This window comes from Mauremys mutica, chromosome 1, assembly GCF_020497125.1.
Source record: "Mauremys mutica isolate MM-2020 ecotype Southern chromosome 1, ASM2049712v1, whole genome shotgun sequence".
Taxonomy (NCBI): Eukaryota; Metazoa; Chordata; order Testudines; family Geoemydidae; genus Mauremys; species Mauremys mutica.
Genome location: NC_059072.1, coordinates 61,430,880 through 61,441,776, shown reverse-complemented (window position 1 = coordinate 61,441,776; position 10,897 = coordinate 61,430,880). Strand labels below are relative to the sequence as shown.

The following is a 10,897-nucleotide window of genomic DNA, read 5'->3' as shown; positions in this document are numbered from 1 at the left end:
GGGTGTTATAGGAGCCTATAGCACCTGGTTGATCCTCCTGGGGCTGGGTATACTGGTATGTGTCCCAGCATATTTTGATATTTGAAGCTCAATTGTTTCTCTTTGTGAGGGACACTTTGTGAGGGACACTAAAAACTCAAGCATATAATCCTAATCTTTATAATCGCATGCCATCAGGATTAATTGATTAGTATGTCATAAGCCCTCTTTAAAGGTGAACAAGTTAATATACAATGTACAGACTATTTCAACACTTTTGGATCAGGTTTGGACAATTTTAATTTTCACCTTGGTCATGGCACAGGCATATGTGCACAGAGTGCAAAACTAAGGTCCTGGTCTCCCAAATGGTTTCATATGTCTGGACCTACATGTTCATGTAGAGATGCTCTGAAGTCAGGGAGGCTCTGTGTGGGCATAGGAAGGGTCTGTCTGCCTGGAACAGCTTGCAGGAGCAGCACCTTATTGGGTGCAAAACTATTGCCTAGGTGCTGGAACTAGAGGTGCTGGGGGTGCTGCTGCACCCCCGACTTGAAGTTGTTTCCATTATATACAGGGTTTACAGTTTGATTCAGTGGCTCTCAGCACCCCCACTATAAAAATGGTTCCAGCACCCTTGTTAATAGGATCATCAAATTTTAAGAGGCAAAATTTAATTGAGTCTACCAGGATCCAATAAGGGGCAGTTTTCGCTTTCATTCTGTTTAGCAATTAGGCTTGAGCAAGGAAGAGATTGAGAATGTTCATGGTTGTGCTACTACCACATTTTGAGAAGACTTCCCTTATTTGTATCCCTCCCATGCCATGCTCTTTAGAGGGACACTTCAACTTGAAATCTAGGAAGTTAAAAAAAACCAAACAGTTAAATTAGTTTCAGATACTGCCCTCGCTCTGAGTATCCCTGCCAACTTTTGTTTCCTTTTTTTTAAATTACACTGTTGTATTTTTATTTAAATATTTTTCTTTCTCTTATTACTGTATGAAAGAACCCCACAAATGGGGAAGGAACGACTTTACTCTCATCCTCCCTTCTCCTCTATTGTTTGTAGCTGTAGTTTGTCTTCCGTCAGATTGTGTTACAACCACTTCAGGGAAGGGATCCTGTCTTCCTATGTGTCTCCACAGTTCCTAGAGCAACTGGACACTAATCATGATTGGGGCCTATTTCATTTCATGGCCTTGCAACACCACCACATTTGAGGCATTCAGATTGTATAATGATAGATACCCGGTATAAGAACTGAGACATGTCCTGTAACCACGTCTTGGTTATTTTAATTCCTTACTAGTAACATTTTCAGTGCTGCTTCTGCATTACTTTTAGCTTGTTTGGAATGCAGCAGCACATTTGCTCACTAGTTCAATTATCTTTTTGTGGCATCAGATGTATTCAAATTAATGAAGTAAAACCGCACTGTTTTTAAATCCAACAATCCCTTAATGCCTCCAGAGCCCTCACACAGCAGTGTCTGTTTTTGCTAGAATTGTTACACGGAGTATCACAAACAAGAATACTTTTTTACTTTCACTTTCCAGGCCAGCCTATTTCTTACTCCCCTGCAGGGCTGAACTAGTGAGGGTGGAGCAGTCATCAAGAAGCTATCTGCATTCTTTTTTTTTTTAACTCTATTGATTTTTATGCCTCTGTATTATTTGAAAAAGTCACCAATGTTCTACAAATGTGGATTAAAAAAATCTGCTCTGCTGTTTTTCTCTGTTTCACTTTCCTTCCCATACAGTTCACCGAGTACCATCATACAGAGTTTAGTGTCAGTAAAGGGACTTGCAGAAGTTGTTTATTGGACAGTTTAATCTTATTATTTGTATGGGTGATTTTTTTAAACCTGTCAATGAATGAATGATGAAATAGATCATGGACGCTTAATTCTGCACTGATTGACACTCATGTAAAACCTTTTGCAACCAGTAAAATAAATGGATACCCACACATCTAATTGTATTGTCTAGTTTATTAATATCTCTATCATGTTGGAAAGCTCTCTGTTAACTGGAGAGGCAAAGCATAAAGAATATGTGCCTTAAACTACCTCTCCTCTATTAAGCAAAAGTAATGATATAGGACCAGATTCTGCCACCTTTACTGGGGGTGAGGTGCGGATGCTACTCAACAAAAGGTGGCAAGTTTGTCCCATAATAATTTCATTTGTAAACACAGCATGTGCTGTACAAGAATAAGCTCATTCCAAAGCAAAGAAAGCACTATTAAGAATATCCTCCTAAATGCGCCTGTGTTCAGAGCTGATAAAAAGAGGGGTGAGAAGAGGAAATGCATAAAAGGCCAGTAACAAGCAGAATAACACACAGGAAGGGAGGCAGGGGCGTCTAAGAGTGGCCTCATGTTTTTAAAAGCCTTTCCCAAGTGCGCGTTTTGAATTATGTGAACCAAGATCCTTGGGCTAAAGGATCAAATCACCAATGGCAAAAAATAAAAGAAAAGAAAAATGCAGCAACTAAGGGATCATTGTGCTGCTAAGGCCACAAAGCGAAATAAGGTAAGAATAAAAGTAAGACCATGGTCCCATAGATAAGTGCCACACCCAGTAAACTGGAGTTGATTGTAACCTTACTAAATGACCTCTTGGAATGTCCATTCAAAAGCTACTCCCAGGCACCCAATGTTGTGTGTCATTGGGATCAAAGATCCCTCCTTGTGTAGATTTCAAATCGGAGTTGCTGTAGTTAGTATATGTGTCTGAATCTCTTCTTCCTCTGGAGGGAGACACAGGCCAGCTTTTGGCTTTGGGTTGCCTCTGTCCCTCTTTCTGCTGCAGCCACCCGGCGCGTTGCTTTTTCCTCGCAGCAGCAATACAGCTGCTTCTTCAGTGGCTGCTGGGGGGGTGGGAGAGGCAGCCCAGCCCGATGCTATTCAATACCATTTTATTCCAAAGCTCACCCAGGAGCCCCAGGTTTTCCTGGCTATGAATGGGCCCTCTCCCGGTCTGAAGGGATTGCATTCATTCATGAATTGGTCACAATAAAGAAAGGAGGGGAAATCTCCCGAAAGAGATTGGTTTTAAAGGGGAAACCAACTCCACGCTCATTTTTCTCCCCAGCGATTGATGTTCTAGGGAGTTGCAAAACTGGGTCCGAGAGGATTTTTCGTTTCCCCTATTCATTTGTGTCTCTATTTATTTGTGTTAACCTGGCTGCTTTCCCCTGTCTTCGGAAGGGAAAGAAACGACACACCTGCCTGGTGCCTGGACCCGCACCCTTTTCTCCTGGGTGGTGACTGTGTGCGTCTGCTGGAGAAGAGAGAGAAGATCTAAGGGAGACATACAATTCAGCCCACGATGTGCACGGGGCTAGTTAGTCTCTCCGAAACTCTGACGGTAGGACTCCTGGAAGGGCTACCAGCAATACAGCGGCAGCAGCACCGCCACATTATCTGTTAACCAGACTTTGGTTCGCAGCTCGGACACGTCGGGGGCTGCAAGAAGGATCGAGGAGCTGGGGCAGCAGTGGGAAGATAAACACTGGGGAGGCAAGGACCATCTCCCGCCTCATCAGGACGTGCCTGGCTTGAATTTATTTAAAGCCCCACCAGCTGCCTCAGCTTGCCTAAAACAATCCCACCACAGCCAGCAATCTGGAGAAGTACGTGAGGGCTGATTTTTTTCCCTGCAGGTGAATCTCTTACTCTCCAATTACCTTTCCCAAGAGGGAGAAGGAGCGAGGCGAGAGGGGGCAAAGTCTTGCTGTGTATTAAAAGCAGACCAATCAGAGGTGGAATAACACAGGGGGACTGCTGCAGGACGCGGCTAATTTTTTTTCCTTCTCTGCTTGCAAGGCTGAATCGGGACCTTCACTGATCTAGCAAAGGGGCGAGAGCGGCGCTGTCCTTTTTTAGCAGATAAAACTTACATCTCTCCTTTATAAACAATCCTTTTAAATTGTGCACAAGAAACACCCCCCCCACCTCTCCCTCCAAAGCCTCCTCCCCCCCGCACCTGCTTGCCGGATCCCTGTTTTATTTCAAGATACAATCCGAGAGGAGGGGGGGAAACCCCCACACAGCAAATTTAAAACACCCCCCCGCCCCGAACAAATCCATGCCAGCGGATGCCGGAGGAGGATTGGGATTTTGTAAGCGATGCAAGGGCGATAAGGCTGGAGTTTCCCCCCGGAACCTGAAGGAGGATCGCTAGGTGTTTCCAAAAGGAAGCGGGGCTGCAGGTAGGTGAGAAAGTGCCAGCTCTCTCCAGATGTGGCAGGGCTCAGGCAGCTGTGGCTCCTGCTCCCAGCTCTCAGGCTCCCCTCTCACCCCCCACCCACCCACCCAACAGTTGTGTTGTTGTGCTGTTGTGTTTCGGGTGAGTGTAAAGGGAGATTTCTCCCCCTTTCCCCCTCCCTCAGCTAAATTGTGGCGAGCTCCGGGCCCTTCACGTTTTGTCTTGTCTGGACCCTTGGTGAAGAGAGATGCGGGAAGTATCCAGTCAGTCACTCTAACATCCGATCAGAGCTGGGCGAGGAAAGAGGCAGAGGGGAGAAGCTCCAGTGAATGAGTGTGGGGTGGGGAAGAGACGAGGGCGAGGAAGGGTATTTAAGTGAGTCGATTATTCCAAGCCCTCCTCCCCGTACAGAAAAGTTCAAGAAAAGCCTGTTTTGATTAAAGACCTGTTTTTAATTTCACTCCACTTTCCAGTTCAGTTCTGGTTTGTAAACTTACTGGATTCCTAATAAATAGCCCAGCGGTGCACTAATATGGATCAATGAGATGTGTCAGGTCACTTCTTTGAATTCTCCACAGTCTGTCCATTTTTGATTATTTAATCCTCCACATTTCTGCAAAACGGTGGACGTTTTAGTAAGATATCGGGTTCTCTACGTAACTATTTTCATAACGAGCACGGCTGATAACTTCCAGAACCCCATCTATTGGGAGATTTATTTTGTTTGGAGACAGATCACTCTATTGGATGGCTTAAGGGAGCGGTTAAAGAATGAATCGTTTGAGAAATCGTTTAAAATGGTCTTTATAACGCATGACTTCAGTTCTTTCTCTGTAAACGTTCCCCAAAACGTGGTATCTAACCTGAGTCATTTCTTGCCCATATGTTTTGCTCATTTCTTCCCATTTTAATAAAACGCTATTGAGCCGTTAAACTAGTTTATCTGTATTCTATTTCATAGTGGGAAGGGTTTCCCCTCCCAGCCCCTCCACCGCATTGTACTTGTGCAAGACAATTTTTTTTTAAATATCTGCTTTATTTCCTGTAAAGCTAGCTGTGGGATTAGAGGCACAGGCTGTATATGCAAAGAACAGCATCTTTCAGTGCCCTGCTAGGAGCAGAGTTGCCATGCTTTTCTCTTATCTTTTAGTCCTCATCCTTACCAGGAGGTTAAACAACTACCTGAAGAACTTTTAATTGCTATATATGTGTAGTTACAATGGTCTCTTTCCACTCTTTACTTGGCGAGTATTAATTTGTTTTTAAAAACAACCGTATAACCCTCCACAATAATAAATTTTGTCTTTGTAATTAAGAAATCTTGCTTTGACTCCTGAAGAACTGTTAATTTAAATAATAAACAAATGCAGCCCCATAAAACATCCAGGGTGTTAGCGTCTTCTGACAGCACTGTATAAATTTAAATGACTATTGACTACATGATAATTGTTATCTGGTTGCTCTTTCTTACCACCTGCTTTTAGACATTAACATTCAGACTGGTACCAATTTAACATTTTAAAGCTACTTTATTAGGTGATACAAGCAAATTAAAAATAGTAATGTAAGATTCCTTTATGGAGCATAACCTAAAAACCTAAACAAACTAAATAGTCTTATCCCACCCAGAAATACGGCTTTAGGTAAACTTGAGAAACATGACCTACTTCTAAGACAATTTTTAAAAGGGGCGCAAAGGATTTATTTATTATACTTGTTCTGTCGTAGTAACATTCCAGTCACTTTACACTATGAATATACCTATGTATCTAATCTTAATAATTTCATAATTGTTCAAGTAACAATGGTAAAGTAATTCAGCTAAAACTCAGTTTTAGATATTACTTTCACAGCTTTGATATTATATTGGTGATGTTCATCTGAGCATCAATTTTTTTTTCAGTTTATTACTGCCCTGGTTTCCCAAGCTACAATACTGTTCTTACTGTAAATGCAAACTATTTCAGTATCATGATTTTAGTGAAGAGGAGACTACAGCGATCACTCATTTTGTATTAGATCAGTCTTGCTATTCACGGCATATTTATACTGAGTACCATATATTATCTGAGCAGGAGGCTTTTGAAAGAATGAATTTAGATATGCTGTCTAGTTGACAGGTGATTTTGAAATAAAATCTTGATTCCAGTCGTACTGTTTTAATCAGCGAATGAGGGCTAATCTAGCACCTTGTCATGTATTTGACATATAGTGTAACGTTTTTGCACGTCTCTTCAAGAGCACCAAGGAATTTCACTTTACACCTAGGGATAAAGTCATGCAGTTGATATTGCTAATGGGGGACCATAAGCAGAATTAGTGGAGTTGAGAATTGTAATGGGTATGTAGACAGATAATACTAGAGAGATTCAGTTACAATGGTAAATTGCAGATTGAAGATTCATTGTGCCTCATTTAGATTTATGTTAAAGCAATGTGGTGGCCTATCTGCTTTAAGATTGCACAACAGCATTTAGTAGCCATCTACTTTCATAATTTAATCAGTGGAGCTGACAGAATGACTCTGTTTTCAAGAATGAATACATAGGTTTTACTTTTATCTATTAAGTGAGACTTCTGCTAAAGGAGCTCTTTGCTAACTGTCGGTGTACTTTCTGATAGGCACAAAATACTAGGCACTTTTCAAATATGAGTGTCACCACATTTATATGTAATATTTTATGGTGTAATCCTATTTTTTTTCTGGAATGTATTATTGCCTACTAGTAACTGTGTAAAGCGTAATAGTCAATTAGAAGACGATTATGTAGCACTAATTATGTGTTAGCTTTGACTACAGGTAATGGTAAAATACTAAACATTTGTCAATCTCATGCACTCATCAGTGACTGTGGAAACTTTGAATAATTTACTATTCATATATAAAATGTGACCATTGTTTTGAAATTTTATTTTGAATGATAGTTCTATCAATGAGCAAACAGTTGTATGCCTCTCTTTTAAGTTGTGCTGTATTTTATTAGAAGTGCCTCATTAAGTCATATTATTTTGCAGCTGCTTGTTCATTGAAAATTCAGATAAGAACTGGGAACTTTATTCAGCGCTGTGTGTGTGTGTGTGTGTGCGCTTGCTTGCTTGCTAAATACTAAAAGTTGAAGAAGGGGGAAAAAGAACCTTCCAAGATCACCATAATATGAACATCAAGCATACTCTTTTCTTGTGATCTATGGATGGCATTTACAAATGCAATTCATCAATGTATTTATTAATCAAATATCATCAAAACAAAGAAAATAAATTAAAGCAAACTGACTGCATGCCACTGTGAAGGGCAAAGAAACTAAGGACTGCGAAAACCAATTAATTAATGTTGGTTCTCATATTTACAATCTATATTTAGTCATCACGTTTAAATGAAAGGCAGTACTGACATGTCCATTGTCTCATCGCCATTGATTTTGTAATATTGTGTAATTCTGCTGGAAATGGCATTTCATTTGAAAATACAGGTACTCCACTCCATTTTCCCTTTGAAATAGGGTTCTTAAAGAATGGAAATAAATGTTGTGCTCTGATTGAGGGCCTTTTTGTTATAGTCATCAGCTTCTTCTGGATATTAAAAAACACAACCCTATTCTTTGCATTTTCAAATAATGGGGCAGCTTGTCAGCCGGTGTAAATTGTCATAGCTCCATTGGAAGCTATGACAATTTATACTAATTGAGGATCTGTCCCATTATCTCTAGATATAGAACATTGTTAAATTTTCACTTTATTTCTGAGGATATTTTAGGTAACAAATGTAAATGCAAACAGTTCATTTTTGGTTTCCTTTGTAGAGATGTAAGGAGACCTGTTTATTATTGTTGCTTACTGGCTGTACAATATGGAGTTCAATTTTTGGAGAGTTTAAACATTAAACTAACCTATATGTAATACATTTTAAGCATAAACCTCTATATTTGAACACAAACTACAAACATCATTTAAAAAGAGAGGACTGCCCATGGAGCTGTGCCAAGTATTTTGTTTTGCAAATCACAGAAATATGTTTGTATTTAAAAAACCAAGTTAGGTTTGCAAAACTCAGCTACATCCAATATGCAGACATAATGTCAGCTGGTAGCCACATTGCAAATGAGACCTTAATTACTTGGGAATATGGTGAATGGTGACATCACCAATAACAATCATTTCATTTGGCTTGTAGCCATTTTCCTTGTGTTAGATAAAGCACAGTAAAGCTGGGATTTCTATGCTCTAATTCTGCACCTGGCCATCTCCAGCTATCTTTTTATCACTATGTACAGTCAGTTGTCTATCAAAGGAAAACAACAAAATAATCATGTCAGCCGAAAGCACTCTTCCATAACAGCAACGCTTTCTCACTTCCACAGATATACAATTCAATTCATTTTTATATAGCTCCCTTCCTGAAATGTATTTCAGAAAACACTTTGGAGAGAGAAAATAATAATGTGATCATGCTTCACAGTAGTAATTATGGTGGGACACTGTACACTTAGATAAAATGGAGACAAGTAGCCAAACACGCTTTCTTAGCTTTTTCTACTTTTCTGGTACATCAGAATAGTTCTCTGCAGAATGCTTTGCAACTGTAGCTGGTGATGGATGTAAAATTTGTCATGCGGTTTATGGAAAATGTTTTCTATGGACTTGATCCTGCAGACCTTTATTCATGCTAGCAGACTGCTCACATGAGTAAGCAGTTGCAAGAACAGATCTTTTATCTTAAGCAGTATGGAACCAGTCACCTATATAAATGCATGTGTGTGAGCTGGGAAGAGGGTTAGTTAACCTCCTGTTATAAGGTTATCAAACCTCATAATGGCTACTATGTTAATAGTGTTTCTGGTAGCTGCAGTTGACATGTTGTTTTTCACCCTCATAATGTGAATCACGAATATGAGTCTGTTAACACCACTGTGCCATTGTTTATAGTCTTTTGTCTTATGAGAATCTTATTTAACAATGCCGAGGAAGGGACAAACTATGAACTACAATGTGTGACAATACTGACAGCTTTTTGGAAAGGTGGACAATGAGTAAGTCTGTGCATTTGTCATGGAAGTCATGGATTTTGTGACTTTCTGGGACCTCCTTCTGCAGAAGCTGGTGTAGCTTGCCCGGGACCATCTGAACAGTTTGGGCAGCTCTCAGGCCAGCTGCACTGGTTGCTGCTGGGGCAGTCTCGGGCCACCGCACCTCCCCTCTGCCCCTGGCCCTCCAGCAGCAGCAGGAGTTTGTGTGTGGGAGGGGGTGTAGGCGGGGGTGAGGGCTCGGGGCAGGCTCCCTGGACGCAGCAACATCCCTCAGCTCCTAGGCAGAGGTGTGGCCAGGCAGCTCTGTGCACTGTCTCCACTTGCAGGCACCACCCCCGCAGCTCCCATTGGCTGTGGTTCCCGGCCAATGGGAGCTGTGGAGCTGGCACTTGGGGGGAGACAGTGCGCAGGGATGACTGGCCATGCCTCTGCCTAGGAGCTAAGGGAGGGGGATGTCACTGCTTCTGGGGAGGTGTGGAGCCATGTAGGGAGCCTGCCAGCCCCACCAACTGCAGCCTCCCCACTCCCCCACCGAGCATCAATGCAGGTCCTGGGCTGTGCGCTGCCACCCGCCCCCCAGCACCAGCATGGGTCCTGGGCCATGTGGCACCCCCTGGGCCACCCTGCCACCCCCAAGATTTAGTCAAGGGTATATAGTAAAAGTCATGGACAGGTCATGAGCCATGAATTTTTGTCTACTGCCTGTGACTTGTCCATGACTTCTACTAAAAATACCCTTGACTAAAATGTAGCCTTAGTGATGAGAATCTCCACCTATTTGCACTAATGACAGGGATGGCCATATCAAATTGCTCAACTCTGCAAATTAGCAAGTGGACATACACAACAGAAAAAGAGTACTGGAAATTTATATGAACAGCAAGAATTTCCATAGTTATAATAGTACGTATTAAGATGTATGTTTTGTAAGAGAGAGTAATTCATGCTTTGAGGCATGAACCAATGTCTAACTTAGAGGGGGTTAGGAGGAAACTTTGCCTGGGGCAAGTAATTCCATAACGACCTACTGCGGGGTTTCTTGCACCTTCTTCTGCAGCAGCTGGTCGTGGCCGCGGTTGGAGACAGAATACTGATCTAGATAGATCATGGTCTGATCCAGCATGGCAATTTCTTTGTTACCAAAATGCAAGGAGAATGCATCACAGCTATGCTTTGTTCATTGACTTAGTAAAACTGAACAGCAATTGTCTAATATGTGATAAAAACTACATAGTACATTTATTTATGTCTTAGTAATATGCAGTCTCACAACAGCAAGTTTTGGGGGATCCAGGAGTAGTTTGTTCAAACTATGTTCTGTGGTTACCATCATAGCTGAGGCTTTTTAGGAATGTACCTCTGTGCAACCTAAGATCTCAGTTTGGCCCTTTGAGTTCTAAACTGGACCATACTTCATAGCAAGATATTGTATCATTATATGTAATAGTGTAAAATACAAGGGAATGGTGTCTTGATGGCTCAGAGGATAGATAATGTGATTCAGGACCTTTCCCATTTAGGTCACTACCTGAAATTTGGACCGGGGCCAGTAATTACTGAAAGTGAATACCATTTGGAAGTTTTCTGGTGGCTTATGTGAGATGAACTGGTGGTCTCAGTCCAGTTCCTATAGATCTAATGTCCAGATCATAAAAAACACAAAAGCAATAGACAAAAAATGGC

The 10,897-nt window shown here is 41.5% G+C and overlaps 1 protein-coding gene across 2 annotated transcripts in view; it reads left to right on the top strand.

The window, feature by feature from the left end:
- The first annotated feature begins 2,930 nt into the window (after positions 1-2,930).
- The window catches only part of TAFA2 (TAFA chemokine like family member 2), a 327,624-nt gene continuing 319,657 nt past the window's right edge, over positions 2,931-10,897 (top strand). For both annotated transcript variants that reach the window (XM_045010273.1, XR_006578158.1), the window contains exon 1: positions 2,931-4,194. The gene's annotated coding sequence lies outside the window, so the exon portion shown is untranslated. The remainder of the gene's footprint in view (positions 4,195-10,897) is intronic.